This window comes from Bos mutus, chromosome 6 (genome assembly GCF_027580195.1).
Source record: "Bos mutus isolate GX-2022 chromosome 6, NWIPB_WYAK_1.1, whole genome shotgun sequence".
NCBI classification, from domain to species: Eukaryota; Metazoa; Chordata; class Mammalia; order Artiodactyla; family Bovidae; genus Bos; species Bos mutus.
The window spans coordinates 95,706,606-95,733,866 of NC_091622.1; the positions used below are offsets into that span (position 1 = coordinate 95,706,606).

Consider the following 27,261-nt stretch of genomic DNA (forward strand, 5'->3'; position numbering starts at 1 on the left):
ACTTATCAATCAACAAATGTATACTAAAGCAACAAAACATTATAGGAGAACAAAGTCAGAGAGCTGGTACTACCAGACTTCAAGACTTACATAAGGCTGCAATAATCAAGAAACTGTATTGGTGAAAGCATAAACAAATAGATCAATGGTACAGAATAGACAGCCCAGAAACAGACTGACAAAAATTTAGTCAACTGATCTTTCATAAAGGAGCAAAGATAATTCAATGGGGAAAGAATAGTCTCTTTAAATAAATTGTATTGGAACAACTGGAAATCCATATGCCAAAACAATGAATCTAGAAAAAGATTTATCTTCCACAAAAATTAGTTCAAAATGGATCAAAATCCTCAAAATTTGTGAAACACAAACTATAAAACTCCTAGTAGACAACAGGAAAAAATGGAAGTGATCTTGAGTTTAGTGATGACTTTTGAGATAAAACACCAAAAGCACAATTTATGATGAGTACACAGATGTTTACAGCAGTTTTACTCATGGTTGTCAAAGCTTCCAAGCGATTAAAAGTCCTTCAGTGGATGGATGAACAAACTGTGATGTGTACAGACCACAGACTATTATTCCGAGGTGAAAAGTAATAACTATCAAGCCCTGAAAAGTCATGGAGGAATTTTAAAGGCAGATTGCAAAGTGAAAGAAGTCAATTTGTAAAACCTGTATGATGTTAACTCTTATATGACGTTCTAGGAAAAGATGAAATCTGGAGACAGTAAAAAGAAGTGGTTTCCAGGAGACTGGAGAGAGGAAGACAGGAATGAATAGATGGAGTCCAGGGGAATTATTGGGCACAACTATTCTGTATAATACTGTTATGGTGGATACATGTCATTATATATTTGTCCAAGCCTACAGAACTGAACAACAAAAAGAGCAAACTCTAATGTAAACTATGGACTTCAGTTAATAATTTTCCATATTTGCTCATCAGTTGTAAAAAAAAAAAAAAAAATTTATCACACTGATCCAAGATGTTAAGAATAGGGAAGGGGAGGGAAGACTATGGAACCTCTCCATGTTTTTTACCTTATTTTTCTGTAAACCTAAAACTGCTCTAAAAAAAAAAAGAAATTCTATTAATTAAAAAACAAAACATGTACTAGGAGTGAATGCAAGGAAGTTGGTGGCATATTCAGGGACCAGGCTGAAATGTAAGGTTGAAAAAGTAAGAAACCAGAATAAAATACTGAAAATTGTCATATGCCATTTATGGTATCTGGATTTTAATGTAGGTCTAGAGAAGGAAATGGCAACCCACTCCACTGTTTTTGCCTGGAGAATCCCATGGACGGAGAAGCCTGGTAGGCTGCAGTCCATGGGGTCACACAGAGTCGGACATGACTGAAGCAACTTAGCAGCAGTAGCAGCAGCAGCTTTTTTCAAGTAATATGGTCAGGTTTGTTCTTTAGAAAAATAAATAGATTTTCTGGCAATTAATATGAAACAGAGTGAAAAGAGCTTAGAGGGAAAAAGGCAGAATCAGGCTACTGCATCAATCCAAGAAAAAGGGGATGACAAAATATCAGAAAGAATGTCAACTCTATCCTAATATCTTGAACTCAAGAAAAAATGGACCATTTCCATGGTAGCCAATAGAGAAAAACACTATCATAGAGTATTCAGCCAAAGATATGGCTAAAGGCAAAAACTCTGCAATTGCCTTCCTTTCAATAAATCACGAAAAGTAGAAAAGGTTCTTTTTCATGAAATGGGCAGGTTAGCCTGAAGTCACATGAATTATGCAGGCTTCTCCAGATAGTTTTTTAAGTAGATATGAAACCAATGCATCCGGTGTTCCTCTCAACTTGTCTCACCAAATGTCTTTTAGAAAATAATTAAACATCAGTGAGTATATAAACCCTGCTGCTCCTGCCGGAAGCAAACACAAAGAGCTACCCTTGTGAGAAACAGCTCAATTTCATATCAGTTACACAATTAAAAGCACCTGACCTTGTGACTATTAAGCTTGGGCTCAGTTTTGAATCTACTGCTTGTTTTCTTTGGCCATGGCATCTTAAATTGGGGCGTTACTTTCTCTTGTCAGGCAGTCATATGAGCTTCTTATTGTGCCAAAGTTTCAGCTACTCCTGAGGCTATATCTTGCAGTGCCCCAAACCACCTCACTCACCATGTAAACACCCCTCAGAATGTTTACAGTGAATTGTATAAACACGATATATCCCATATGTTGTGGCATTCCATTCAGCTATTTTCGGGGTGCCACAGTCTCAGGTAAGTAGGTAAATACACAGAAATGCAATTTTACAGGTGTAGATCCAGAGATGGTAGCTGATGGAATTTGAGCAATGATAAGAACAATGGGCTTCCTAGGTGGTTGCTGCTAAGTCACTTCAGTCATGTCCGACTCTGTGCGACCCCACAGATGGCAGCCCACCATGCTCTGCTGTCCCTGGGATTCTCCAGGCAAGAACACTGGAGTGGGTTGCCATTTCCTTCTCAAATGCATGAAAGTGAAAAGTAAAAGTGAAGTTGCTCAGTCGTGTCTGACTCTTCGAGACCCCATGGACTGAAGCCTATCAGGCTCCTCCATCCATGGGATTTTCCAGGCAAGAGTACTGGAGTGGGTTGCCATTGCCTTCTCCGTCCTAGGTGGTACTAGTGGTAAAGAACCTGCCTGCCAATGCAGGAGACATAAGAGACACAGGTTCGATCCCCAGGTAGGAAAGATCCCCTGGAGGAGGGCATGGCAAACCCACTCCAGTATTTCTTGCCTGGAGAATCCCATGGACAGAGGACCATGGAGGGCTATAATCCATAGGGTTGCAAAAAGGCAGACACAACTGAAGCGACTTACTACACATGCACAAGAAGAAGAAGAAGAAAGATTTAGAAGTTTCCATTGCAGCAACTGGGTATTTTGGTTATTAACCAAAATGAGGGGCAGATTTGAGGGACATGACAGTGAATGTGATTTTGGACAGTTTGTGGAACCTGTGGAAACTTTAAGGTCAAGAAGTTCAGTAGGTGGTATGAAGTGAGGAACTAGCAACTCAAAAAGGGAAGCTGAAAATGCTTAGCAATCATAAGTAAAGGCTGAAGCTGAAGTAGATAAAGGTGCCGAAGAGATAGGCAATGAAAAGAGGAAGAATGTTTAGGTCTATATGGAGTAAGAGAGGAAAACTAGACATGGTAAGAAGAAACTATTGTGTTAGGGAGAGGATGCAGAGGGATTAACTGTAAAAGATGGTCGGAGTAATACTGCAGGGACAGAATTTCTAAAATAAAAGCAGTATAAAGTATTGGTTGCTCAGTCATGTCCAACTCTTTGGGATCCATGGACGGCAGCCCACCAGGCTTCTCTGTCCACGGGATTCTCCAGGCAAGAAACCCGGAGTAGGTAGCCATTCCTTTCTCCAGGGGGTCTTCCCAACCCAGGGATCGAATCCAGGTCCCCTACATTGCAAGCAGATTCTTTACTGTCTGAGCCACTAGGGAAGCATGTAGTAATTAAGTGGGTGCACACAAGACGGGAGTCAAAAAAAGATTCCAATGTTTTGATGTTGGCAGGCTGGAAGGAAGGCAGTACTATGAACTCATTCATTAAAAACGAGTAGAGCACCATCTATGGGCTAGGCACTGTGACACTGACCACAGTCAAGAGAATAAGCATGCTATAAGGGGAAGGAGATGAGTCCATACATACATTTGTTGAGTTTGTTGAAGTGCCTGTGGGTCATCAAGGTGGAAATGTCTAGCAGAGGGCAGAAAAGAAGAAAGATCAAGGCAAAAGAATACTTGGTAGAAGTAAGAACTGAAGTCCCACGAGTATTAACAAATGCGATCACTAAGGGAAAAGGGGGAAAATGCCTCTGTTGTTATGTATGTACATTTAGATGGTACTTATGAATAATATTTATAGAAGAGGAGAAGGAGATGCAAATAAAGACAGAGAAGGAACAGTTGTACAATAAGAAATCCAGAAAGATAAGATAAAGCCATAATGAGAAGATTTCCAAGAGGTGAACAGGCTGCAGTTGACAACCCACAGACCTATCACAGCAAATGAGATCAGAAGAAAATATACTGAATTTAGTCTTTCACAGAAGACCTGGGATAGAAACCAGATTACCAAGAACCCTGGAAAGAGCTGAGAGTAGGGACTTCAAAATGGTACCATGGTTCATGCAGAGGATTTTTAGAAAAGTGAAAACTTGAGAGTACCTGTAAGACCAAAATAATGAACCAGTGAATACAGAGAAAATGAAAACAGAAGAGATGAGGAGATAATTGATAGGGAAAATAGCCTAGAGGAAGCAAGACAATATGGGATCAAAAGACTTGGGCAGCATCCAGGCAACATACGCCTGCACTGAGAGGTGGATTAGCCCTCACTTGTAAGGATTTCAGAGGAGTGAAATGCAGCATTTCAGGTAAAAGAGAAAGATCTCTCTGTACCATCTTTTTATGTCCTTTACTTTAGTTGCGCAATGTTCCAATGGGGAAGGAAGAATTCTACAAAGAGAATTCTCTACCATATGATCTTCTACCCTCCTGTGTAAAAGCTAAGCAGTAGTACTGACAACAGCCGCTGTACGTTATGTGGGATGCTCGCCTTCTCCAAGAGTTAAATAGAAACTTGCAAAGAAAAGAGACAATTTCTGAGGAACCGTTGGGGGAAGGGGAGCGCAGGCAGGTAGGTGTCTGCCGCTGGCTTCCTTCATAAAGAGGCCCCTGGGAACTTAGGCGACCAGATGAACAGAGCGTCATCCTTTCTACCTGTTCATTCTGCCTGCGTGGTTTCTTTGTATTTTCAGCCAGGGTCAACTGCTATGCATCTGTACCCTAGTTCTTCTCAAACTTGAGCCCCTTGCTTTTTCTCTCATCTCCAAAGTGACAGATTCGTTTTTGTTCGCTATTGATTCTTCACCAGGAAAAACAGAGCGGGAAAAAAAAAAAAAATGTGAAAGCGCCTCAAGGTGCCGAGAGTGACACAGGACACCCACACAAGTTTACAAGTCCTCGCCCAAGTCCTCGCCTCCCAGCCGCTCCCCGGAGCTTGGAGAAGCGGAGCCGGGAGCGCCCGCCCTGACGGCCTGGCCAAGCCCCCAGCCCGGAGCAGCAGTCTCGCCGGCCGCCCCGGGCTAAATGCGTGAGAACCCGAAGACTCCCGACCCGGGCTGAGCGCGCCCCTCCCTTCCCCAGTCGAGCTTCTGGAAATCCAGTAGCCTTCCTCTGCCTCCGGGAGCTCGCGGCCGGCTGCCACCCCGGAGCCAACGCACCGCGTGCACACGTCCACACGCCAGCAGCCCAGGCGCGGGAGCGCTGGGTGTGGAACCCAGGCGCACCGCGCGCCCAGCCGGCACCCGCGCGCACCCGGACCCTTGCCCCCCCGGCGCCCCCCGGCGGCCCGAGCCCCCCGCCCGCCAGCCTCACCAAACAGCCGGGTAACTTTCCAGGTGCGCAGCTGGTCCCCTCGGCGCCGCCGCCGCCCCTGCGTCTCGGCGTCCGCTCCCTCGCCGCCCTGCCTCCCCAGCCGCCCGCGGCGCCCCAGCCGGGCGCGGGTCAGTGTAGCCAGCCCCGGCCGGGCGCGGGGCGCGGGGCGCGGGCCCGGGGCTGCCGGCGCCGCCACTCGGGCTACGTGGGAGCCGGGTGGCCGGCGAGCGCTCTGCGGGCTGGAGCTGCGGCGTCTCGGGTGCTGCCGCCTGGCTCCACCGCGGGGGCCGGTGCAGAGGAGACGCGCGGGGAGGGAGAGAGAGGGAGGGAAGGAGGGAGGAGAGGAGGAGAAGGAGGGGGTGGGGGTCAGTCGGGGCGGTGGCGGGCAAGAGCAGGGAGCCGGCTTCCTTGGAGGTGGGGTCACCCGCGCGCGCACCCGCACCGGCCCCAACCTTTACTCTCGAGACACGCCAGCAGCGACAGCTGCAGCCTGCACTTTATACCCATCCCCTCCAGAGTGGGGCAACTTAAGGAGGGAGATAACATCGCGGATGTAAGCAAAAAAAAAAAAAAAATCATGTTGTTATTATTATTTCTATTTCAAGTGTGTGGGACGAGGGGAGAGGAAAGTTCAGGGAGGTGTTCATCTTTTCCTTCTCCTCTCTCTCTCCTCCCCACCCCCAGCCCCATACCAGCCCCCTCAGCCCCAACCCCAGGTCTGTTTTCTCTGCAAGCTGTCTCCCACCTCGCCTTTGCTCCCAGAGCACAAACAGGCGCACGTACCCTGGACGTGCTCTTCTCCGCTGTCACACGAGTGCCCTTCTAGAAGACATGTGACCCGGGAGCAGACTGGCCACGCGCTCTTTTCCGGACTCTGGAGCCATATAACTTGCCTGTAGTTTGCCCGTTCACATGATGCGAGGAAGGGGCAGCGGTTTGCACCGAGTTTCCAGGGACCTTCGGAATCTGTAGGTCTCCTGGCAGGGAGCTCTCTTGATCACCCAAGCTGGTAATGCTCTCCCCGTCGCCTTTTGATTACATGTTTTGTTTTGTTTGTTTGTTTTTCCCCCTGAGGCTCACATTATGGTTTTCTAAATATATATATATAACCCCCACCGCATTATTTGCTGTGCCCTGGAGTTGTGAGATCTCCGTGTAGCCTGTGCCCTTTGCTCCTGCCTCCAGAGGAATTTCACCGGTGAAATCTGCGGAAGACAAGGGCAGTTTCTTTGCGCAGGGAAGGGAAGTACAGTGAGGGTCTATTCACTGCGCCTCTTGAGAATGTTGGAACCCAGCTCCCTTGGGTTTTAAACCACAGTGGGGGCAGTGGGACTCATGGAACCCCGGTCTGCACTAGGACATACATAAACTTATAGAGAAATTGGGCCCACATAAAATATGTTGAATAGGGCCATTACATTTCAAAGAAGGGAAGATGTAGTCCTGGGTTTTGTGTGTGTGTTATGTGCCGCTAACTGGAAAAAAAAAAAAAATCAGCCAAAGTACAGAGTAGTTTTTCAGGAACATGCCAGAGTCTTTCCATTTCACGTAGGTCCTCGAAATAGCCCAACTGGAGGACACGGGCATGGAAAAGAATTCCACAGGAAAAAAGAAAATAATGAATTAAGTCACTGTAATAATGGCCATTTAAGTCAATGGCCTGGATTTTTATGAACAGTTAAACAAAAAAAGAGAAAATCAGAGATTTTCAAAGTCTTTGCATTTAATTTAGTTCTTGGGGGAGGTTGGAGGAGGGGTGCGCTGTGTAGCTAGTTAATGGGTCTAAAAATTGGTGTTTGGGGCCAGAACTTGCATTTTCTTAATGAACTAGAATAGGATAAAAATATCAGGGACATTATAGATAGTACGAGTAAATGTGCTCTATAAACCTTTAGTTTTAGTTAGATATGTAAATGTGTGTGTGTACTGGTTCAGCCCTGTAATATGTATTTTATTACTGTTCCTTGAGATAAAACTTGAAAAGCACTGATGGAGTGCAGGCTGCTGCCCAGGACCTGAGTCTGAGGGAGAGCTTAGGTTCCTTCCTGGTGAGCCTGGGCTCTGTCAACAATGCTGAATTGTAGAAAACAAGGCGGAGGGTGAGAAAGAGGAAGAGAAAAGGAACCATGTTTGAGCTCTTTATTCATTCTTCCCCCAAATGTGCTTGAGCAGTTTCTATGACCAGTCCAGTGCAAAAATCTGTGAATTCAATGATGAACAAAGTCATCACGCAATCTCAGCACTTGAAAATCCAGAAAGGGAACCAGATGTCAAACAAATAAACATTGGATTAGATACATATGTGATACATGCTAGGTAGGAAAATATGAGAGTAAAAATGATGAGGTCATAAGTTAGACGTGGGAGGCTACAATGAATAATTAAACCAATTTAAAAGGTCTTCAATGATAAGGAAATTTGTTTCACATGGCAAGAAGTCCCAAGGTCAAGAGGCTCTGTGGTGAGTTCAGCTCAGTGCTGTCAGGAAGGCCCCAGGCCCTCTTGGGTTATTGCCCGCTGCCACCGCCAACTTGGCAGCCTGGTACTTGGGGCTGCCCTAACTATGGTCCCAGGAAGGCGGAACAGCTCTTGCTAAGACAGACAGTCCTCACAGTACCCCATGGTAACAGTATTATTTTTTCAACAGTGGGAAAATCTTCCTCAGAAGCTTCTAACCGACTTCTCACTCGTCATCAGTCCAAACTAAATCATATACCCACGTGTGAATGCTGGGAAGGGGGCCGGGGGTGGAGGGGGCATTACTGTGATTGGTTGAGGCTCTTCAGGATGTGCCCTTGAACTTTTCAGGACTGCCTTCTTTGAGGATACCTAAATAAAAAGGAGAAGGTGGCAATGGATGTTGGGGAGCCAATCTAGAGTCGGCTACAGGAGCTCAGGGATGATGTCTCGGGAAAAAAAAAAAAAGGACTTTTAAAACTGACGATGAGTAAGTGTCAGCCAGGAGTGAGGAGGACACAACTTCAGGCAGACGGAAATCCTGTGTGCAGTCTGACTGTGCCACGTGTTACAGGTATACATGCAATTTCTCATTTGCTACGTGAACCCTAAAAATTAAGTGTCCCTGTGGAAGCCAGCTCAAACAGCTAAATAACATGATCAAGTTTACAGAATTCAGACATCTCAGAGCCAACTGGTCTGATTCAAGAGCCTAAAATCTTGATTTCTGCCTCTATGGAGACAATGAAATGCCAGAATCCACTTGCCTTTACCCTGCCATTGACTGAAGAGCAGCACCCGCTCCAGATTGCCTCTGGCAAGTTTCCTCTGGGTCCACTGCTTAGTATAGAACACGTGTTCACGAATAAACCCTCCAGTCCTGAGTGTACCTCTGCTCCGTGGGCTGTCATGGTCCATGCCAAGCTCTGTCACCAGAGTGCTAGGGTGTCAAAGCTTGGAGCTGGCTTGATATGTGGTAGGGTAAAATGCCCATCTTTGTGTTACATGCAGAGAAGCTCTTTACCAGCTTCGGTGTTTTAGAAAAATCAGTTTCTCCTACTTTCTTTTTCTTGCATGGACTTGCATCCAGGGGACTGAGCTGGGAACAGGTTACTTCTCCTGAACTCAGACTCCCAAGGCTCTGCACACAGGTTCATCTAGCCAGTGGCCTATTCTCTTGGGATAAATATCCTCACTGGAGACTCTGTAGTTGCCCTGGCACTTGACCACCCCATCAGATCACAACATTTGAGCTCAATTCAGAGCATCCCTCGGTGCAAGCTGAGCTCTCTCCTATGTGCCACCAGATGAAGCCCTTCTGAGGACATGAGGGGAGTACAGCCACCATCTTGGTTCCCGCTCATTTCTCCCTGTCTCTTTAGTTCTGCTCCCTTCCATCTTCTTTCAATCATCTGCATGATTGCATGTCTCACCACACCGACCTCGTGAGCAATCATTTCAGTTACAGAAGCCAGAACCTTAGGTCACTGTGCCCTTCTTTCACTGCAGCATTGCCAAAGCGTAACCCAAGAAAAATACTATTATTTGCCATTGACATTCTTGCTCTCCAGGGGCCAGCATCCTTGATACGTTTACGAAACGGGGCCAGTTGATTCCAACATCGTGTTTCTGCAAACCTCCCTGCAGCTCACAATCCCTTTCTTCACCTCGAAGCTGTTTATTCCTTCCGAGTGAAAGTGAAAGTCACTCAGTTGCATCCCATGGATGGACACGACGCCGTGAATGATACAGTCCGTGGAATTCTTCAGGCCAGAATACTGGAGTGGCTACCCACTCGTATTTCTTCTCCAAGGGATCTTCCCAACCTAGGGATCGAACCCAGGCCTCCTGCATTGCAGGCAGATTCTTTACCAGCTGAGTCACCAGGGAAGCCCTTCCGTCTGAGAATTTGCTCTAATTCTGCAGAATAGTAGGTATATGACCACAGCAGTGTGTTGCCCCAAGTGGTAAAGACTTGTCTGCTTGTCTCTCTCCTTTCTTGGACATCAGAGCAGGGACTTTCTATGTTAACTCTTGTATCTTTGGGATATACATAGCTCAAGTCTTTTCATAAAGCAAAAAAGCAACACCACCCCCCACCCCACCTTGCAAATTCTATTCTTTAATCTACTATCTCAATTTTCTTAAAAAACAAGCAAAAGTCTTCCCTGGTGGTCCAGTGGTTAAGAATTTGCCTTGCAATGCAAGAGTCACTGGTTTGATCCCTGGTCGGGGAAGATCCCACATGCCATGGAACAACTAACCCCGTGCACCACAGCTACTGAGCTTGCGCTCCAGAGCCCTGGAGCTGCAACTACTCAGGCGAAGCTCTAGACCCCATGGTCTGCAACGAGAGAAGCCACCGCAATGAGAAGCCCGAGCACTGCAGCAAAGAGTAGTCCCCACCGTCTGCAACTAGCGAAAGCCTGAGCAGCCACAAAGAGCCACCACAGCCAGTAAATAAATAAATAAGTCTTTATTAAAAAAACAACAAAAAATAAAACACAAAAACTAGTTGGAGAAGGAAATGGCAACCCACTCCAGTATCCTTGCCTGGAAAATCCCATGGATGGAGGAGACTGGTGAGTTGCAGTCCATGGGGTTGCAAAGAGCCGGGCACGACTGAGCAACTAACACACACACACAGACTTGAGAAAGAACCCTGTGGGAACCTATTACTCACATCACACAGTCAGGCCTGGTGCACCTCTGCAAGAGGACCATGGCTTCAAATTGGCCAGATGCCTCCCTGCTGATTGCCAGTGGGGAGGCGGATGAGCCTCGTGCCTATTGACTCACATGCATTAGGGCAGTTTCCAGGCCCCTCCAGGCAGTAGCCAGAGCCTACACATGTTCCCCTGTTTGAACTGAACTGACCAGTCTCTTGCTCATGCCCTCCTTGAAAGCCCTTCCTCCTTTACCTAGTCCCACTCATCCTGAGCTTTCCCCGGATTCTGTCCTTAGCCCCTTCTTCCTTCCTTTCTTCCCTCGCTCCCTCCATCCCTTCCTTCTTTCTTCTCTCTCTTCTCATAGCTTCAGTGATCACTTCTCAGGGTATTCCCTTTCTTCAGAACTGCACTTTATCTCAGCCCTTCTAGGGCTACTTATCCCTTTCTTGTTGTCGTTCAGTCTCTCAGTCGTGTCCGATGCTTTGTGACCCTGTGGACTGTAGCACACCAGGCTTCCCTGTCCTTCACTATCTCCCAGAGTTTGCTCAAACCCATGCCCATTGAGTCAGTGATGCCATACAGCCCTCTCATCCTCTCACACCCGCTTCTCTTCCTACCTTCAATCTTTCCCAGGGTCTTTTCCAGTGAGTTGGCTCTTCACATCAGGTGGCCAAAGTATCTCTTTCTGCTTTCGGTTGCAGTTGTCTATCTGCGTTTCTTATCTCTCCTACTTGACTGTAAACACCTGGAGGGCATGGTTCACATCTGATTGTCTCTGCTGAGTCTCTCACAGCACTCGCTGAAAGTCCAAATCCTAGGGACAGAGAGCGTTATGACTTATTACCTAGCAGAATTGTACTTGAGGTTCTGAAATTCTATAGGAAGAATCTGAAATGTGTTCTTGATTTTCCTTCTGGAATAAAGATAGTTGTTTGGAAAAATAGCACAATTTAGAAATCAATGACCTACATAATTAACAAACAGGTAATGATTTCGGAGAAGGCAATGGCACCCCACTCCAGTACTCTTGCCTGGAAAATCCCATGGGCAGAGGAGCCTGGTAGGCTGTAGTCCATGGGGTCGCTAAGAGTTGGACACGACTGAGCGACTTCACTTTCACTTTTCACTTTCATGCATTGGAGAAGGAAATGGCAGCCCACTCCAGTGTTCTTGCCTGGAGAATCCCAGGGATGGGGGAGCCTGGTGGGCTTCTGTCTATGGGGTCGCACAGAGTTGGACATGACTGAAGCGACTTAGCAGCAGCAGCAATGATGAATTTTACTACAAAAGACCAACATATGAATGCATTCAATGTTCTGTTTTTGTCTGCATGTTCTGAGTTTCAGTCCCACGTGCACTGACGCTCCTCAGTAGTGATTTTTTTTTTCTAGTTATGGATGTAGCCAGTGCACTAACTAGGCACCAGGCTCACACTGTTTGGCATCCCACGTCCTGTGCTATGTCAAAATCCATGGGGAATATTTATCCATCACTTTTTTCCCTCTAATAACCTTTGTGTCCACTCAACTTCAGGCATTCACTGCCACAGTTAGACCTGGAATCTCCTATAAAATCATGGAAGTACCATATGCACCTCAGATTAGCTGGGCCCTCTCTGCCCCCAAGGCTTTAGCTCTTCGCCTGTCTTCTCAGACACAGTGGCTTCAGCAGTGTCTCATGCCATTCCTCTGGTTATAAGGCCCAGGTGAACACTGCCGTGGACCTCAGCCTCCTCTGGAGGGAAGACCAGACCAGCATGGCCACCCTAACACCCACCTCAGGGTGCCTCAGTGGCTCCAGCTCCCAGGTCTGAGCTGACTGTATTGCAGGCAGAGGAACCCCTTCCAGGGCTCTAAAGTGGGCTTTTGTCTAACACTCAGGAACGAATTGTCCGAAGAGACACACATGCAGACAAAGCAAGAGACTTTATTGGGAAGGGGCGCTGGGTGGAGAACAGGAGGGTAGGGGAACCCAGGAGAACTGCTCTGCCACACGGCTTGAAGTCTCAGGTTTAATGGTGATAGGATTAATTTCCAGGTTGTCTTCGTCCAGTCATTCTGATTCAGGGTCCTTCCCTGTGCTCAGCCAAGATGGATGCCAGTGAGAAGGATTCTGGGAGGTGGTCAGACACCTGGCATCTCCTTTTGACCTTTTCTGAAGTCTTCCAGTTGAGGGGTGGTTTATTAGTTTCGTGTTCCTTATCAGGATCTCCTGTCATAAAATAACTCATGCGAATGGTTAGTGTGGTGCCTGGCCAGGGTGGGCGGTTTCTCTCAGTGTGCTTCCCCTAACAACTGGACCCGAAGAAGTTCTGGCTGCCCTGGCAGCTGCCTGGAGGGGCCCCAAACACACCCTAGGATGAATGTCCCATGGAGCCGATTCTGACCACAGAGAGACAGGAGCCAGGAAGAAGCCCGCAGGTAATTGCTGACCCTTCCTGCCCACCCAGGAGCTGTTCAGAGATGCTGTGGTTCTGTACTTCTGGCTTCCCAAGCATGACTCAGCAACCAGCTTCATTTTCTAGAGAGGCTGTGGACAGACTGGTAATATATCACCTTAAATCTGCTTTTTCTCCTTCTCTCCCTGATTTCTCTTTCTCACTTCTGTGCCCTTAGGATTACACCCCATTCTTACGAATTAGCACATGAGCATCACCTCAGGCTGTTTCCTAGAGAACCCGGGCTGAGATAAACCCTTATACTTGTGACCCCAACTTTCCACCCTTCAAGCTTATTTGCTCAGTTATTTTCTCTTCATGTGCATTTAACCTTAAAGTGACCTCTAGTTCTCTGACTCTCAATTTCCTTTCGCCCTGTCTTTACCCTGCTTCTTACTCAGTTTAGTGTGCAGTCCGTTATTTCACACTCTTGGTACTTCTCCCCAAAGTGGTACCCTAAAATGGCCAGATGAAGCCCCCTTCTGGAGGAAGCCCTCTCTTCACCTCCTTTCTTGTACTTGGACAGTGAACACCCACCGTGGAGCAAGGTAAATACAAGCCCTGCTCTCATGGAACTTGAATTCTGGGGCAATGGTAGGATATTAGACTGGTGAAACCATTCTAGAGGGCTGTCTTTCACAATTTCTTCAAATTATGATTATGTACAGCCCACCTGCAATTCTACTTCTGTTGTTGTTCAGTCGCTAAGTCACGTCCAGCTCTTTGCAACCCCATGGACTGCAGATGCCAGGCTTCCCTGTCTTCCACTGTCTTCCAAAGTTTACCCAAACTCGTATTCATTGAGTTGGTGATGCTATCTAACCATTTCATTCTCTGCCACCTTTTCCTCCTTTTGCCTTCAGTCTTTCCCAGCATCAGGGTCTTTTCCAGTTGTTTCTTCTAATCAAGTGGTCAAAGTATCAGAGCTTCAGCTTCAGCATCTGTCCTTCCAATGAATATTCAGGGTTGATTTCCTTTAGGATTGACTGGTTTAATCTCCTTGCAGTCCAAGGGACTCTCAAGAGTCTTCTCCAGCACCACAATTCGAAAGCATCATTTCTTTGGTGCTCGGAACTAAAGTCTCTCTCACCTTATGGCTAGTAATTTCTCTCACCTTAAGCAAGGATTTCTTCCATTGTATCATATACTGTGTCCTCCTCTTTGCAATTCCATGGACTGTAGCCTGCCAGACTCCTCTGTCTATGGAATTCTCCAGGCCAGAATACTAGAGTGGGTAGTCATTCCATTTTCCAGGGGATCTTCCCCACCCAGGGATCAAACCCCAGTCTCCTGAACTGCAGGCAGAGTCTTTACAGTCTGAGCCACCAGGGAAGCCCTATATTATATACAGCTCCTCCTTAAATTCCCTCAGTTATTTCTTTGACGCTCAGTGTATCCGTTTCTTAAAGCTGCTGTAACAAATTATCACAAAGTTAGTGGTTTAAACCAAGTAACAACACACACTTATTTTCTTACAGTTCTTGAGGTTAGAACTCTGAAATGGGTCTCACTAGGCCAAAATCAGGAGAAGGCAATGGCACCCCACTCCAGTACTCTTGCCTGGAGAATCCCATGGACAGAGGAGCCTGGTAGGCTACAGTCCATGGGGTCATGAAGAGTCGGACACGACTGAGCAACTTCACTTTCACTTTTCACTTTCATGCACTGGAGAAGGAAATGGCAACCCACTCCAGTGCTCTTGCCTGGAGAATCCCAGGAAGGGGGGGGCTTGGTGGGCTGCCTTCTACGGGGTCGCACAGAGTCGGACAGGACTGAAGTGACTTAGCAGCAGCAGCAGCAGCAGGCCAATATCAGGTGTTATCAAGATTGTGTTCTTTCTGGAGATTGTGGGGGAGAATCTGTTGCCCTTCCCTCTTGAGGCTTTTGGAAGTTTCCACATTTCTTGGCTCATGGTCCCCTCCATCTTCAAAGCCAGCAGCTTAGCATCTTTAAAGCTGTCTCTGACTCTGACCCTCCTGACTCCCTCTTTCACTTATAAGGGCCCTTGTCATTACATGCAACTCACCCAGGTAATCCAGATAACCTCCTCATCTTGAGATCCTTACCTTAGTCACATCTGTAAAGTCCTTTTGTGCATATATAATATCTTCCCAGGTTCTAGAATATGAACTTTTCGGAGAGCTGTTCTTTTGTCTACCACACTCAGTAATCTTGCTTCCCACAACCCTTCCGAATGTACTTTTCCTGAAGTCACCAGTTTCTATTTTTCTTAGAAAGGTGTGTGTCTTAGTTGACGTCTCAGCGGCATTGGGTGCAGGTACTTCTCACAGCAGTGGCCTCCAGGAAGACATTTTCTCTGGAGTTTCTCTCCTTCTTCACAAGAGAAGACTCTCCTTCCTAGTCTCCCTTGCCAACAACTCTGTCTCTAACCATAAATATTGAAAGTCCTTGCTGCCCTTAGCAAGGTTGTCTTTCCTCTTTGTGGGTAACTGACTTCTTAAAAATAGTGCCCCCTTTCAGTTCTGCAGTGAAGACGGAGAGAAGCAGAGAGCCCCTCATTTCCATCCCCTTCTGCCTGCTGATGACTCCCGAACCCACATTTCCAGTTCCCACTTCTCTTCTATGAGCCAGAACAGATTGTTTAGCTGCCTTTATGATACTTCCACCCAGATACTAGTCACCCAATATCAACATGCCCAAAAGTAAAGGAACATCTCGTCCCCAAGAACTAATGACTCCTTTAGTGTCTCTTTTATGAATAAGCCATTTTCCAGTTAGATTTCTTAGTTCGAAATTCAGGGAGTCATCCCTGTCTCTGTCTCTCTCTCTCTCTTCATAAAAGATTTATCATGAGGTCCTGACAGTTCTGCCACACACCGCTCTCTGAGGTTAGGAGACTCCCTCCATTAACACCATCAGCATCTTCTCTTGCCTAAGTTGCCGTGGGAGGCACCTCGTCATCTCCGAGTGGCCATTCCTGCTCCCACACCAGCCCCCAGCCCATCCCCTGCACTGCTGTCAAAGTGATCTTTTTAGAACATAAAGCAGATTTTGTCACATCTCTGCTCAAAGCCCATTAATCTAATAAGCATGCAGCCACAGTGCTTAGGGCCATACGTGAGCAAGGACCTGTGGAATTGTATGGGACCTGAAAAAAAAAAAAAAAATCATTGCCCCCCTGCCCCGCCCTGCCATGCTACAAAAGAGGAAAATACAGAATGTTGAATTAAATATCTACAAAAGATGACATTATGCTAACTAGCAACTCAAGAGTATGTGTGAATATATGTGTATATTTATATGTATATGCATATAAATGTATAATCAATTTTAAGTTAGAAAACAAAAGGAGTAATTTAGCCATATAAAAGCTCAACTTAATTTTTAATATATAATTATATTTATCTATTTGTTTGTTTAATTATTTATTTTTGACTGTGCTGGGTCTTCCTGACTGTGTGGGCTTTTCTCTAGTTGTGAAGAGCAGAGGCTACTCTTCATTATGTTGCTCTAGGGAGCACAGCCCTCAGTACTTGTGGCCCATGAGCTTAGTTGCCCCAACGTGTGTGTAATCTTCCCAGACCAGGGATTGAACCTGTAACTCTGGGATGGCAGATAGATTCTTTAAAAAAAGGAAAAAATATTTATTTATTTTTGGCTGAGCTGGGTCTTTGTTGCTGTTCTCAGGCTTCTCTCTAGTTGCTGCAGGCAGGGGCCCACTCTCTAGTTGCGCTGTGAGGGTTTCTCATTGCAGTGGCTTCTCGTATTGCGGAGCACGGGTTCTAGGGTACGTGGGCTTCAGGGGTGGTGGCTCTCAGGCTCCAGAGCACAGGTTCAATAGTTGTGGCCCGCAGGCTTAGATGTTCTGTGTCATGAGGGATCTTCTCGGATCAGGGATCAAACTCACATCTCCTGCATTGGCAGGCAGATTCTTTACCACTGAACAAGCCCCAAAACTCAACTTTAAAAATCACTAAATTTTTAATATTTTTTTCCAAAAAAATCTGCATTTTGAATCAGATGCCAATATATTTACTTAATATGCTCTGAAAGTGGAGCATCTAAAAGTCAGAGTGAATAGGGCCTATAAAAATCCCAAAACATTATCCCCAAGTCCTTCCCCCTGCTCTTACCTTAAAGTCCCAAATCTTTAACATGGCTTTGCAGCAGGTCAGGCTGTATTTTGTAGCTTGCCTTGGGAGATATCCATATTGGAGGAATACACTGGCTTCTTAGGCAGCCCTAGACCACGGCATCTGATCACCTGAGGAGCTTATTAATGCAGGTTCTGACTCAGCAGGTGTGGGAGGGGCCTGAGATGCTGCATGGCATTTTTCATAAACTCCTGGGTGATACCACGGCTGCTGGTCCATGAATCCCACTTAGAGTGGCAAGACTCCTGAGCACAGCCCTGCCCTCTGGCCACTCTAGTAATGCTATTATTACTCTTACTCAGACCTCTGAAGAGTAATTGGTTTGGAGATTCAAGGGCTAAGACATGCTTATAGCCTGATGGAAAACTTTTGTGGAAGAAGATGATTTTAAAGATTCAAAGATGAGAGACCATGATGCTTTCCTATATGCTGTGTTGGAGCTGAGTGCGAGGGGAGGAATACAGGAGGAGCAAATACACTTACCTTGGTCTGTGCTTGTCCTCTGGACACCCACACAGCCCTGGGTTTGCCCCTAAGCCTGTTTCCCTAACATTAGAATCTGGTTGAGGCTTTGCCTGTGTCATCTTATGTTTATATACCTGTTTTAAGATTAAACTGTAAACTTCTATGTGGCCCAGATGAGCTTTTCATGTAACCATTGGGTGGAAGTCCACTCATAAAAGAGTAACATTAAATACCCTTTTAGGCATTACTTCTAGCCAGAAGGCGACACTGTTCTGGATTGTTGGGAAATAATTCAATCCCATACGACAACCCTGGGTACAGTAACTAGAGATGGGCTAGCTGTTTTGGACTCAGATGCCATACACCCAACAAATGGAAATAACACATAGCAACAATTGTATAAATGGCAGTCCTAGCTATAAATTAAAAAAAGAACACCCATGCTTATCTAGCAATAGCCAAGATAGCATAAGCTGTTTGTTAATTATACCCGAGTTTTGTTTTGGTTTCTTTCATTTGTTCTTTACTATGCTGTTATACACTAACTGTATTAGAAGTGGTGACTACTTTGCTTCCAAAGTAATTAAAGATAGATGAAGATAACTTGAGTGTTATTATTGCTTTTCACTGGGCTCTTTTAGAGTATTGTGCCATTGGATATGGGCTATTATTTGCCCACCCTGTCATTTAAACAGCAGAAACCTGGCTTGAACTATATTTATCTTTCCACATAACCATTCAAGAGGAACCAAATCCATTATGACTTCAGTAGAGATATAAAGTTGTCCTTTTTCCCAAACTCAGACTGTCTGTAACCGATACTTCCTCTCAGAAAGTCCTCCAGACATGAAAGATTTCATTTAATCAGTCAGCAACAATATTTCCCTGAAATAAGGGGAATTGAGAATCCTGTTTCAGTACTTCAATGGGTCAAACTGTTTTTCAGATCTGTGTAAACAGTGTACCTCTAAGTGAGCTCATTTGACGCCGTCATGCCAGGTAGAACCATCTGCTCAAAGACAGCAAATAATAAATCATCTTCAGGCCTGTATTAAGCCAGCATGTTGCATGAAGAAGTCAGTAAAATAAGACTACATAGTCTTCTGTCTTAGCACATTGTCAGATGTCACTGTTTATTATGATCTGGCCAATGGGGATCACCACAGATAAACCATGTCACCCTCTCCTTTTCTCTGCCCACGCTATTCGTTACTGACTTGGCAATTTACATGTGTAGTTTTCCTTTAGAGACTCCAATTGGGAGTAAACCACCAATTTAATGGTCACTGTGGTCCATTTAAAACAGGGTCTTATATTTGTTCTTATTTCTGCTTCATTTTATAAAGGCCAAGAGTCTGTTAACTACTTATCAGAGGCTCACTAGAGGATGCACAGTATCTTCTAAGCCAGGTACTCACAAACATTCCTAGTGTCTCTAACACAGAGTGGGTGGTCAATAATAAGTTCTTCTTCTTTTTTTTTTTTTAATGTTGATGTGGACCATTTTAAAGCCTTTATTGAATTTGCTACAACATTGCTTCTGTTTTATGTTTTGGTTTTTTGGCCCCAAGGCATGTGGGATGTTAGTTTCCCAACTAAAAATCAAACCCACAGCCCACTGCATTGGAAGGCGAAGTCTTAACCAGTGGGCCAGTAAGGAAGTCCTGATAATTAGTTCTTGAGTGGATGTATACATGTTGCTAGGCTACTTACACGTAAGACCAGAGGTGAATGCAACTTTGTTTTTGGCAATTTAATAAAAGTGAAAATGTTTGGGGATCAATTTCTTTTTTAACTATAGATTTTTATTAGAAATTCTGCAACTGTGATGAAGAGTTATTTTCTTTTTCTCCATCACTGAATGGCTCCTTTATTGAGGGAACATTTCAGAAGTACATAATTAGCACACTCTCCAGGAGATGATTGTAATGACTCGCTCTTGAACAGATTTTCCGTAGGAGTTGAGGCTCCCTGGTGCTGGGAGAAGAAGGCTTTGAGGGACTCACAGGAGGAAGAACGGACGTCAGAGTTTGGCCTCAGGCCAGAAAGTCAATATCCGGTTCCAGTTGCAGATTCCTGGCAAAGCAGAAGTAGCGTTGCCCTTGTTGAGAGAAGAGGTTTAGAGGAATGAAGTAGAGAAGGGGGCTGATGTCCAGATCCATATAAGTGGTTCACCTTCTGCCTCTGCACCCAGCCTACACACTAGCCAGAGGGAAGTTCTCTAGCAGTGAGAGGGCAGTGGGTCTGAAACTTCTTCTGAGTCCATGTTTATCTAAGTCAGTGGTTCTCACATTTTTGGTCTCAGAAGACTTCAATAGTCTTAAAATTATTGAGGCTCCCAGCATATTTTTGTTTATGTGGATTATATCTATCAATATTTATCATATTCAAAATTAAAACTGAGAAATGGTTATAAGCATTTATCTTAAAATAACTACTATGCAGTCATTAAATATTAACACAAATGACATCATTTTATGAGAAATAACTACTTAGAATAGTGAAGAGAAGCATTGTTTTATGGTTTTGTTAATCTTCTTTATATTTGGCTTAATAGAAGATAGCTGGATTTGCATATCCACTTCTGCATTCAACCTGTTGTTACACAGCATACTGTGTAGTGCCTGGGAAAGTGCACTGGATGGGAATGAGAAAGGCAAATAATGGCTCCATATTTTCATAATAACATTTCTGATCTGTGACTCCCTGAAAAGCTCTTGGGAACTCCCATTGGTCTCCAGGCCACACTTTGAGAACCGCGATTCTAATTCCTAATCCCCATGCTCTTTTATATGTCATGGATAGTTTTAAAGGCGTCTTACCACAGTGGTTGCCTTTGACTTCCCAAGCACAGGCTTAAAATAACTGGGTGGGAAAAAAAAACAGACCTGTGAATTACTCAGCTCTGAGGTGCTATCTCAATGTCCAAGTATAAGTAAGTGAATGAATGAATACACGAATGAAATAATGAAACTCTTCCTCAAGTTTAGTACTTTCATTTTCTTGATCTTGACATTAGATTGTAGTCCCTATCATGAAGCTGGATTTTGTTGTTATTGTTTAGTCACTAAGTCGTGTCCAACTTTTTGTGACCCCATGAACTGTAGCCCACCAGGCTCCTCTGTCCATGGAATTTCCCAGGCAAGAATACTGGAGTGGGTTGCCATTTCCTTCTCCAGGGGATCTTCCCAACCCAGGGATCAAACCCACATCTCCTGCAGTGTCAGGCAGATTCTTTACCTTGGAGCCATTGGAGAAGCCCAAAGCTGGATTAGCTGCAATCAATCTGAGTTTAATAGAGATTAGACAGATTTTTTCCTTTTTGTATGCTCTTTTATCACTTGCTCCTAAATCTTATAAAATATGGAGGGAAAACTGCCACATGCTGGGCTTCCAGGCAGCTCTAATCATTCATTCAGCCAAATCATTCCCTGACTAAATCATTCAGCCAACAGACTTTCATTCAACTCCAGAGATTCAAAATTTTAAAAAGGCCAGGTCTCTATCGTCCAGAAGTTCACAGTCAAATAGAAAATGCTGTGACTTTATAATTCATGTGTGTTTTTATTCAGCATGCTCTAATCCATTCAACAACTATTTGGGGGGCACTTACTAGATGCCATAATTGAAGCAGGTGGGAAAAAGAGTCATTTCCTGTCTTGGAAATTCAATCAACTGGGACTGCAAACCCACATAAGTAATTAAAATGTAAAATATTGTGACTTATCATAATAAAAATCAGTGTAAGACTCCATAGGAACTTGGAGGAGAAAGTGAATATTTGGCTAGGGAAGTTAAGGAAGATTTCTGACTTGACAAAAGGCCAAGAAACAGAAACATTGATTCTGTGATCTGAAAGAACCAGGTTCCAGTGCTACTTCCACGTCATTCTAACCTCTCTCAGCCTAAACCACAAGGTTGTGAATACTAAGGGGATCATGTCTGTGTAATACCCAGGACAGTGTTGATCATCATAGTTGGGGAAGTGAAGACTTTGTTTAGGTGGAAATGAATCAGAAACACATTCTGGATAAGGAAAAATACACATGCAAAAGCTAGTGTGTCCTGGAAACAAATGAAATAAAATTAATAAAGTTGGTCAAGTAAAAGGACCACAGGTCCTTATTGAGGTAAGAGCAGGATTTTCATTTCTTTCATTCGTTCATAAATATCATCCCTTGCACCAACCACAAATAAAAATATAAAAGCCTTTGGTAAAGTAAATCAAGATGATGAAAAAAGACAGGAGCAGCTTTCTGAGAATAAGTCCGGGTAACATTTCACAGTTTTTAATCAAAAAGTGAGTCTGCATGGAAGTGGGCTTTCCAGTGAGCTGGGGGTAAAGATGTGACTCAGAGATACCTGACACTTACTGTCATTTCTCCCCTTGAAGGAGGCCGTGGCTTTGTCAATGTTGAGTTTGGATCAAGAACCAGAAGAGGGCTTCCCTGGAGATCCAGTGGTGAAAACTCTGCACTCCCAGTGCAGGGAACATGGGTCCCATCCCTGTACTGGGAACTAAGATTACACAAGCCTTGAAGCTGGGGGGAAAAAAAAAAAAAACAGAAAAAAGCCTGAACGTCACATTTGTAAACATTCTCTTAAACAGAAGACAGAGACTGTAAATTCTTCAGGGTTGGTGCTGTAAGTTTACACGTGAAAGTGCAGTGGTGGCACTTTTTCTAGATCCAAGGCACCTTTGTCAAGCAGGGACAGAGCCACTAGAGCGGCTGTCCCCACCAGAAATGCTAGTGGCTGGGAGAAGCTGGGCTGTGTGGCCACTTCGCTTCCCATGAAATCTGGTATCTGTATTAGCTCCCCAGGGTTGCCTTTAAAAACTCCAAAGACCAGGTGGTTAAAAGAAGAGAAGTATATTATCCCACAAAATCAGTCCTGAATATTCACTGGAAGGACGGATGCCAAAGTTGAAGCTCCAGGACTCTGGCCGCCTGATGCAAAGAACTGACTCATTGGAAAAGACCCTGATGCTGGGAAAGATTGAAGGCAGGAGGAGAAGGGGATGACAGAGGATGAGATGGTTGGATGGCATCACCAACTCGAAGGACATGAGTTGGAGCAGGCTCCGGGAGTTGGTGATGGACAGGGAAGCCTGACATGCTGCAGTTCATAGGGTTGCAAAGAGTCGGACACAACTGAGTGACTAAACTGACTTGTCCCATCCTTCTTTACCTCTTGGGTTGCCGTTGATCCTTGGCATTCCTTGTCTTGTAGCTACAGTGCCTCCATCATCAGGTAGCATTCTCCCTTTGTGACTCTTGTCCAAATTTTCCCTTTTGAAAAGGACTTAAGTTATATTGGACTAGAACCCACCCTAATGGCCTCATCTTAACTTGATCCCATTGGCAAAGACCAATTTCCATGTACAGTCACATTCCCAGGTACCAGGGATTAGGACTTCAATATATATTTTTGGTGGGATACAATTCAACCCATAATTAATTATGAATTAACTGGGGAACCAAATCTAACAGTGTGTGTTGGTGGTGGTGGTGGGAGGAGTGAGACAGAGTCCCTCTTTTTTTTTTTCTTTTTTAAATACTTTTTATTGTGGTAAAAGTTAGATAATATAAAACATACTATTTTAACTACATTTAACCATATATCTCAATGGCACTAAGTACATTCACACTGCTGTGCAACCTCACCATCATCCATCTCCCAATTTGTCACCTTCCTAAACTGAAACTCTGTCCCGATTACACACTAACTCTCCAAGCCCTCTCCCTACCCTTGGTCCCTGGCATCTTCCAAGGTACCTTCTGACTCTACGAATTTGACTATTCTAGGTATGTCGTATAAGTGCAGAGTCCCTCTTTCACCCAGCCAATACCTACCTAAAATAATGCAGAGTCATAAAACCCATATATCAGAGTGCTTTTTACTCACAATGTTTAAAGTCAATTTAGGCATCATTTGTGAAGTGAGAACTAATTTTCTCTGTCTAGAAAACAAATGTGAGCCCAACTCTGAGCTATCAAGGTATTTGCACATAACCATTTAGGAATTGAGCAGCTACTGATGTTTCTAAGTAACAAAGTGATAAGATTTGTGTTATAAAAAGGTTGCTCTGGTGATAGTATGAGTAGTGAATGGTCCAGGGCAAAAATTAAAGGCAGAAATAGTAATTAGAAAATCACTGTAAGAGTCTAGAGAAAGAAGCTGCCTGGGGATATGGTGTCTGACTCTGAGGGGATGAGCTTGGCTAAGTGGGGAGACCAAGTCACCATTAATGGGTGTGGAAAGCACAGGAAAAAAATGTAGATTTTCTCAGAGGTGATGTGAATAACAATGCACTATAGAGGATGCTTGGAGAAGGCAATGGCACCCCACTCCAATACTCTTGCCTGGAAAAATCCCATGGGCGGAGGAGCCTGGTGGGCTGCAGTCCATGGGGTCGCTAAGAGTTGGACACGACTGAGCGACTTCACTTTCACTTTTCACTTTCATGCATTGGAGAAGGAAATGGCAACCCACTCCAGTGTTCTTGCCTGGAGAATCCCAGGGACGGGGGAGACTGGGGGGCTGCTGTCCATGGGGTCTCACAGAGTCGAACACGACTGAAGTGACTTAGCAGCAGCAGCAGCAGCATAGAGGATGCTATACAGGGATAACAAAGGCATGAATGTTATGAAATATATTTATGAAAAACTGCCCTTGGTCTGGACAGTTATACACGGACACTGAGGTGTGCTGTCTTCTACTTACTGCACAGTCAAAATGTCCCAAAGAGGGACTTCCCTAGAGGTCCAGTGGTTAAGACTCTGTGTTTCCAATGCAAGGGGAACAAGTTTGATCCCTGGCCGGGGAACTAAGATCCCAAGTGCTGCTGCAAGGTGTGACCAAAAACAAATAAATTTAGTAAGTAAACATAAATTAACAAAAAAGAAGAAATGAGAAGATTCTGAATGGAAAAATATTCCTATTTTTTCTAAAAGGCCCAAAGGATCAGCTGGTCCCCTCTACCATCAGCTTGCTCATCCTCCCAAACCAGTCCTGTATTCCCTACCTGGGTGGGCAGGACCATCTTCACCTGTCTTTTAAGCCATGAATCTTTGCCTTTTTCCATGAGTCCTTCTCTCCAGATCCTCATATCTAGTCATCAGATCTTGCCCCCTCCATCTTATAAATCTCTTGAATCAACCTGGCCTCTTCATTTCTATGGCCTCTGCTTTGCTGAAAGTCGTAGACTTCTCCCATCTACTTTATTATCATCGCACCTTCCTAAGTCAATCCACCAGTACACTTGAACTCACTCCAGCGATAACTGCCAAAGTGCTCTTGGCAGAATGCAAGTCTGATCGTATTGCTCTGAGACTTAGCAGGCTCATATTACTGAGACTTAGCTTATCCACACTAAGAGCTTTCCCTGCCCCTTGCCTCACAGCCTGCCAAAGTCCAAACTCTGTCACATGACCTACAAAGTGTTGGATGTTTTTGCTCCTGCATATCAACTTTGTCTCCTCTTATAGCTCCTTCTCAGTACATTTTAGCCTATTCAAGAATTGTGGCATTAAAATCTCTAAACACTTCTTGCTTCTTCTTTGGATGGTGTTTCCTCCACCCGGGAGTCCTTCCCCACCGGCTCCCCTGGAATCACCTCCTTTTTCATACTCTCCCTGACACTTCCAAACATAAATCATCTTCCTCTCTTTCTCTCTCCTACTTTTGTATCATCACATACTTCCCCTGTTCCACTTACAACAACACTGTGTGGTGTTTGCTTGTTTGTTTTGGCCTCCTAGCATGTAGGATCTTAATTGCCCCATCAGGGATCGAACCTGAGCCCCTTTCATTGGAAGCTTGGCGTCTTAACCGCTGGACCAACAGGGAGTCCCATGTATGTCATTTTCAATGCAGCTGACTTCCCAAGTCACCCAAAATCTCCCTGTGGGCAGGACTGTCCAAATTACATTCCACAAGCAGACTGGGCATCTGTTTTGCTACATGCATTGTGCTTTAGCTCAAGCTACAAAGACAAACAGGTTCCTCACTCCAAGTTTCTGAAACCTGTGGACCAAAGAATTGGGTAATTCAAATATTGAAAAGGAGCTTATAGCCTCATAGGAGAGTCAAGGAAAATAAAAATGTAAAAAAAAAGTAAAAGTTGGTATGATCAAAACTGAATCATTACAGGTAGAAATTTTTAACAGGTTTGGTTAAAAGCCATGGCAAGCCATACAAGCCAGGGTAGCTACGGTATTATCTTTAAAGCAAACCATACAGATAAAAACTGAACAAAGTGAGGAAAGAATTTCCAAATATAAAAATGACATTTTCCAGTTCTTTTGAAGAAGAAGTCACTAGACCGATACATTGCCTCTGACATTTTATTCACACCAACTAAAGTAACTCACAACCCTGCTTTGCTCCAGATGAAATAAAGAAATGGTAGAAAAACAAATGCATTTTCAAAAATAGTAGAGTAGGTAGGGTATTCATTTTCTCATCAGAACTGGCCTTCAGAATCCTCTGACCTGCCTTCCAACTGATGGAAAACTTTGTTCCACTACCATCAGCCCCTGTAATCCAGCCACACCCTTGCCCCCCGACCAGGGATCAGAGATCAGAGCAGTCATGTCCAGGCTGAACTCCTGCTTCTCTCTTGCTCTCTAGAAGCCTTCTATGTTGTCATGGCCCCTCCTCTTGTGTGTTGAGGGCTTCCCAGGTAGTATAGTGGTAAAGAATCTGCATCCCAATGCAAGAGACATGGGCTCGATCTCTGGGTCAGGAAGATCCCCTGGAGAAGGAAATGGCAATCCACTCCAATGTTCTTGCCTGGAAATTCCCATGAACAGAGGAGCCTGGTGGGCTATAGTCCATGGGGTCGCTAACCAAATTTATTAAATGTAACAAAATTCTCTTTACAACATGACCTGAACCTTCAAAACATGATCTTTTCTTAACTAATATTTTGATAAGTCAATCCATAGTCAAAAAGCAGGTTACTCTAAAATTAAAGGAAAAGTATCGAATGCATATTCCATGATTGGCCCAGCTGCTGGAACTCTTAGTAGTTCTATAAGATAATTAACACAAGGTATGATTGGGTCCCTATGACAGGTTGCTGGGGAAGGGATGAGAGACATCAAGAGGCATTTTGTGCTCTGTCACCATATGGCCATTGTGTTCTGCGTCATGATGTTCCCTAATTCTCACTTACCACCAGAATACCAGTGAGATCTGAGGTTAGTTTAGCCACTGGCTGGGCTAGAACAGGTGTCATGTGGCATGCTCATCTTACAAGGTTCCAGGCAGCCCAAACTGAATCCCTGTGAGCCTGTTCACAGGACTTCAGCAGTTGATGGCTCCTTCATTGCATCCTCTGGGTGCTGCTCCAAGGTCATCTCCATCCTGCTGTTAGCCTGGTTCAGAACCCCACAGTGAATTACCTCCTCCTTTTTTGTTCTTAAATTCTAGTATCCAATTTAACCTGCAGGTCACTGCATGGTCTACCTAGGCTGTTATCCCTCCATCAGGAGGAGGCAGCCTCAGTTCAGTTCAGTTCAGTCGCTCAGTCATGTCTAACTCTTTGCAACCCCATGGACTGCAGCATGTCAGGCCTCCCTGTCCATCACCAACTCCCGGAGTTTACCCAAACTAATGTACATCGAGTCGGTGATGCCATCCAGCCATCTCATCCTCTGTTGTCCCCTTCTCTTCCTGTCCCCAATCCCTCCCAGCATCA

At 44.8% G+C, this 27,261-nt stretch overlaps 1 protein-coding gene across 1 annotated transcript in view; it reads right to left on the reverse strand.

Moving 5' to 3' along the window:
* PRKG2 (protein kinase cGMP-dependent 2) overlaps nucleotides 1–5,713 on the reverse strand; it is a 127,788-nt gene extending 122,075 nt beyond the window's left edge. The window contains exon 1 of the mRNA XM_070372983.1: nucleotides 5,413–5,713. The gene's annotated coding sequence lies outside the window, so the exon portion shown is untranslated. The remainder of the gene's footprint in view (nucleotides 1–5,412) is intronic.
* Nucleotides 5,714–27,261: the final 21,548 nt, after the last annotated feature.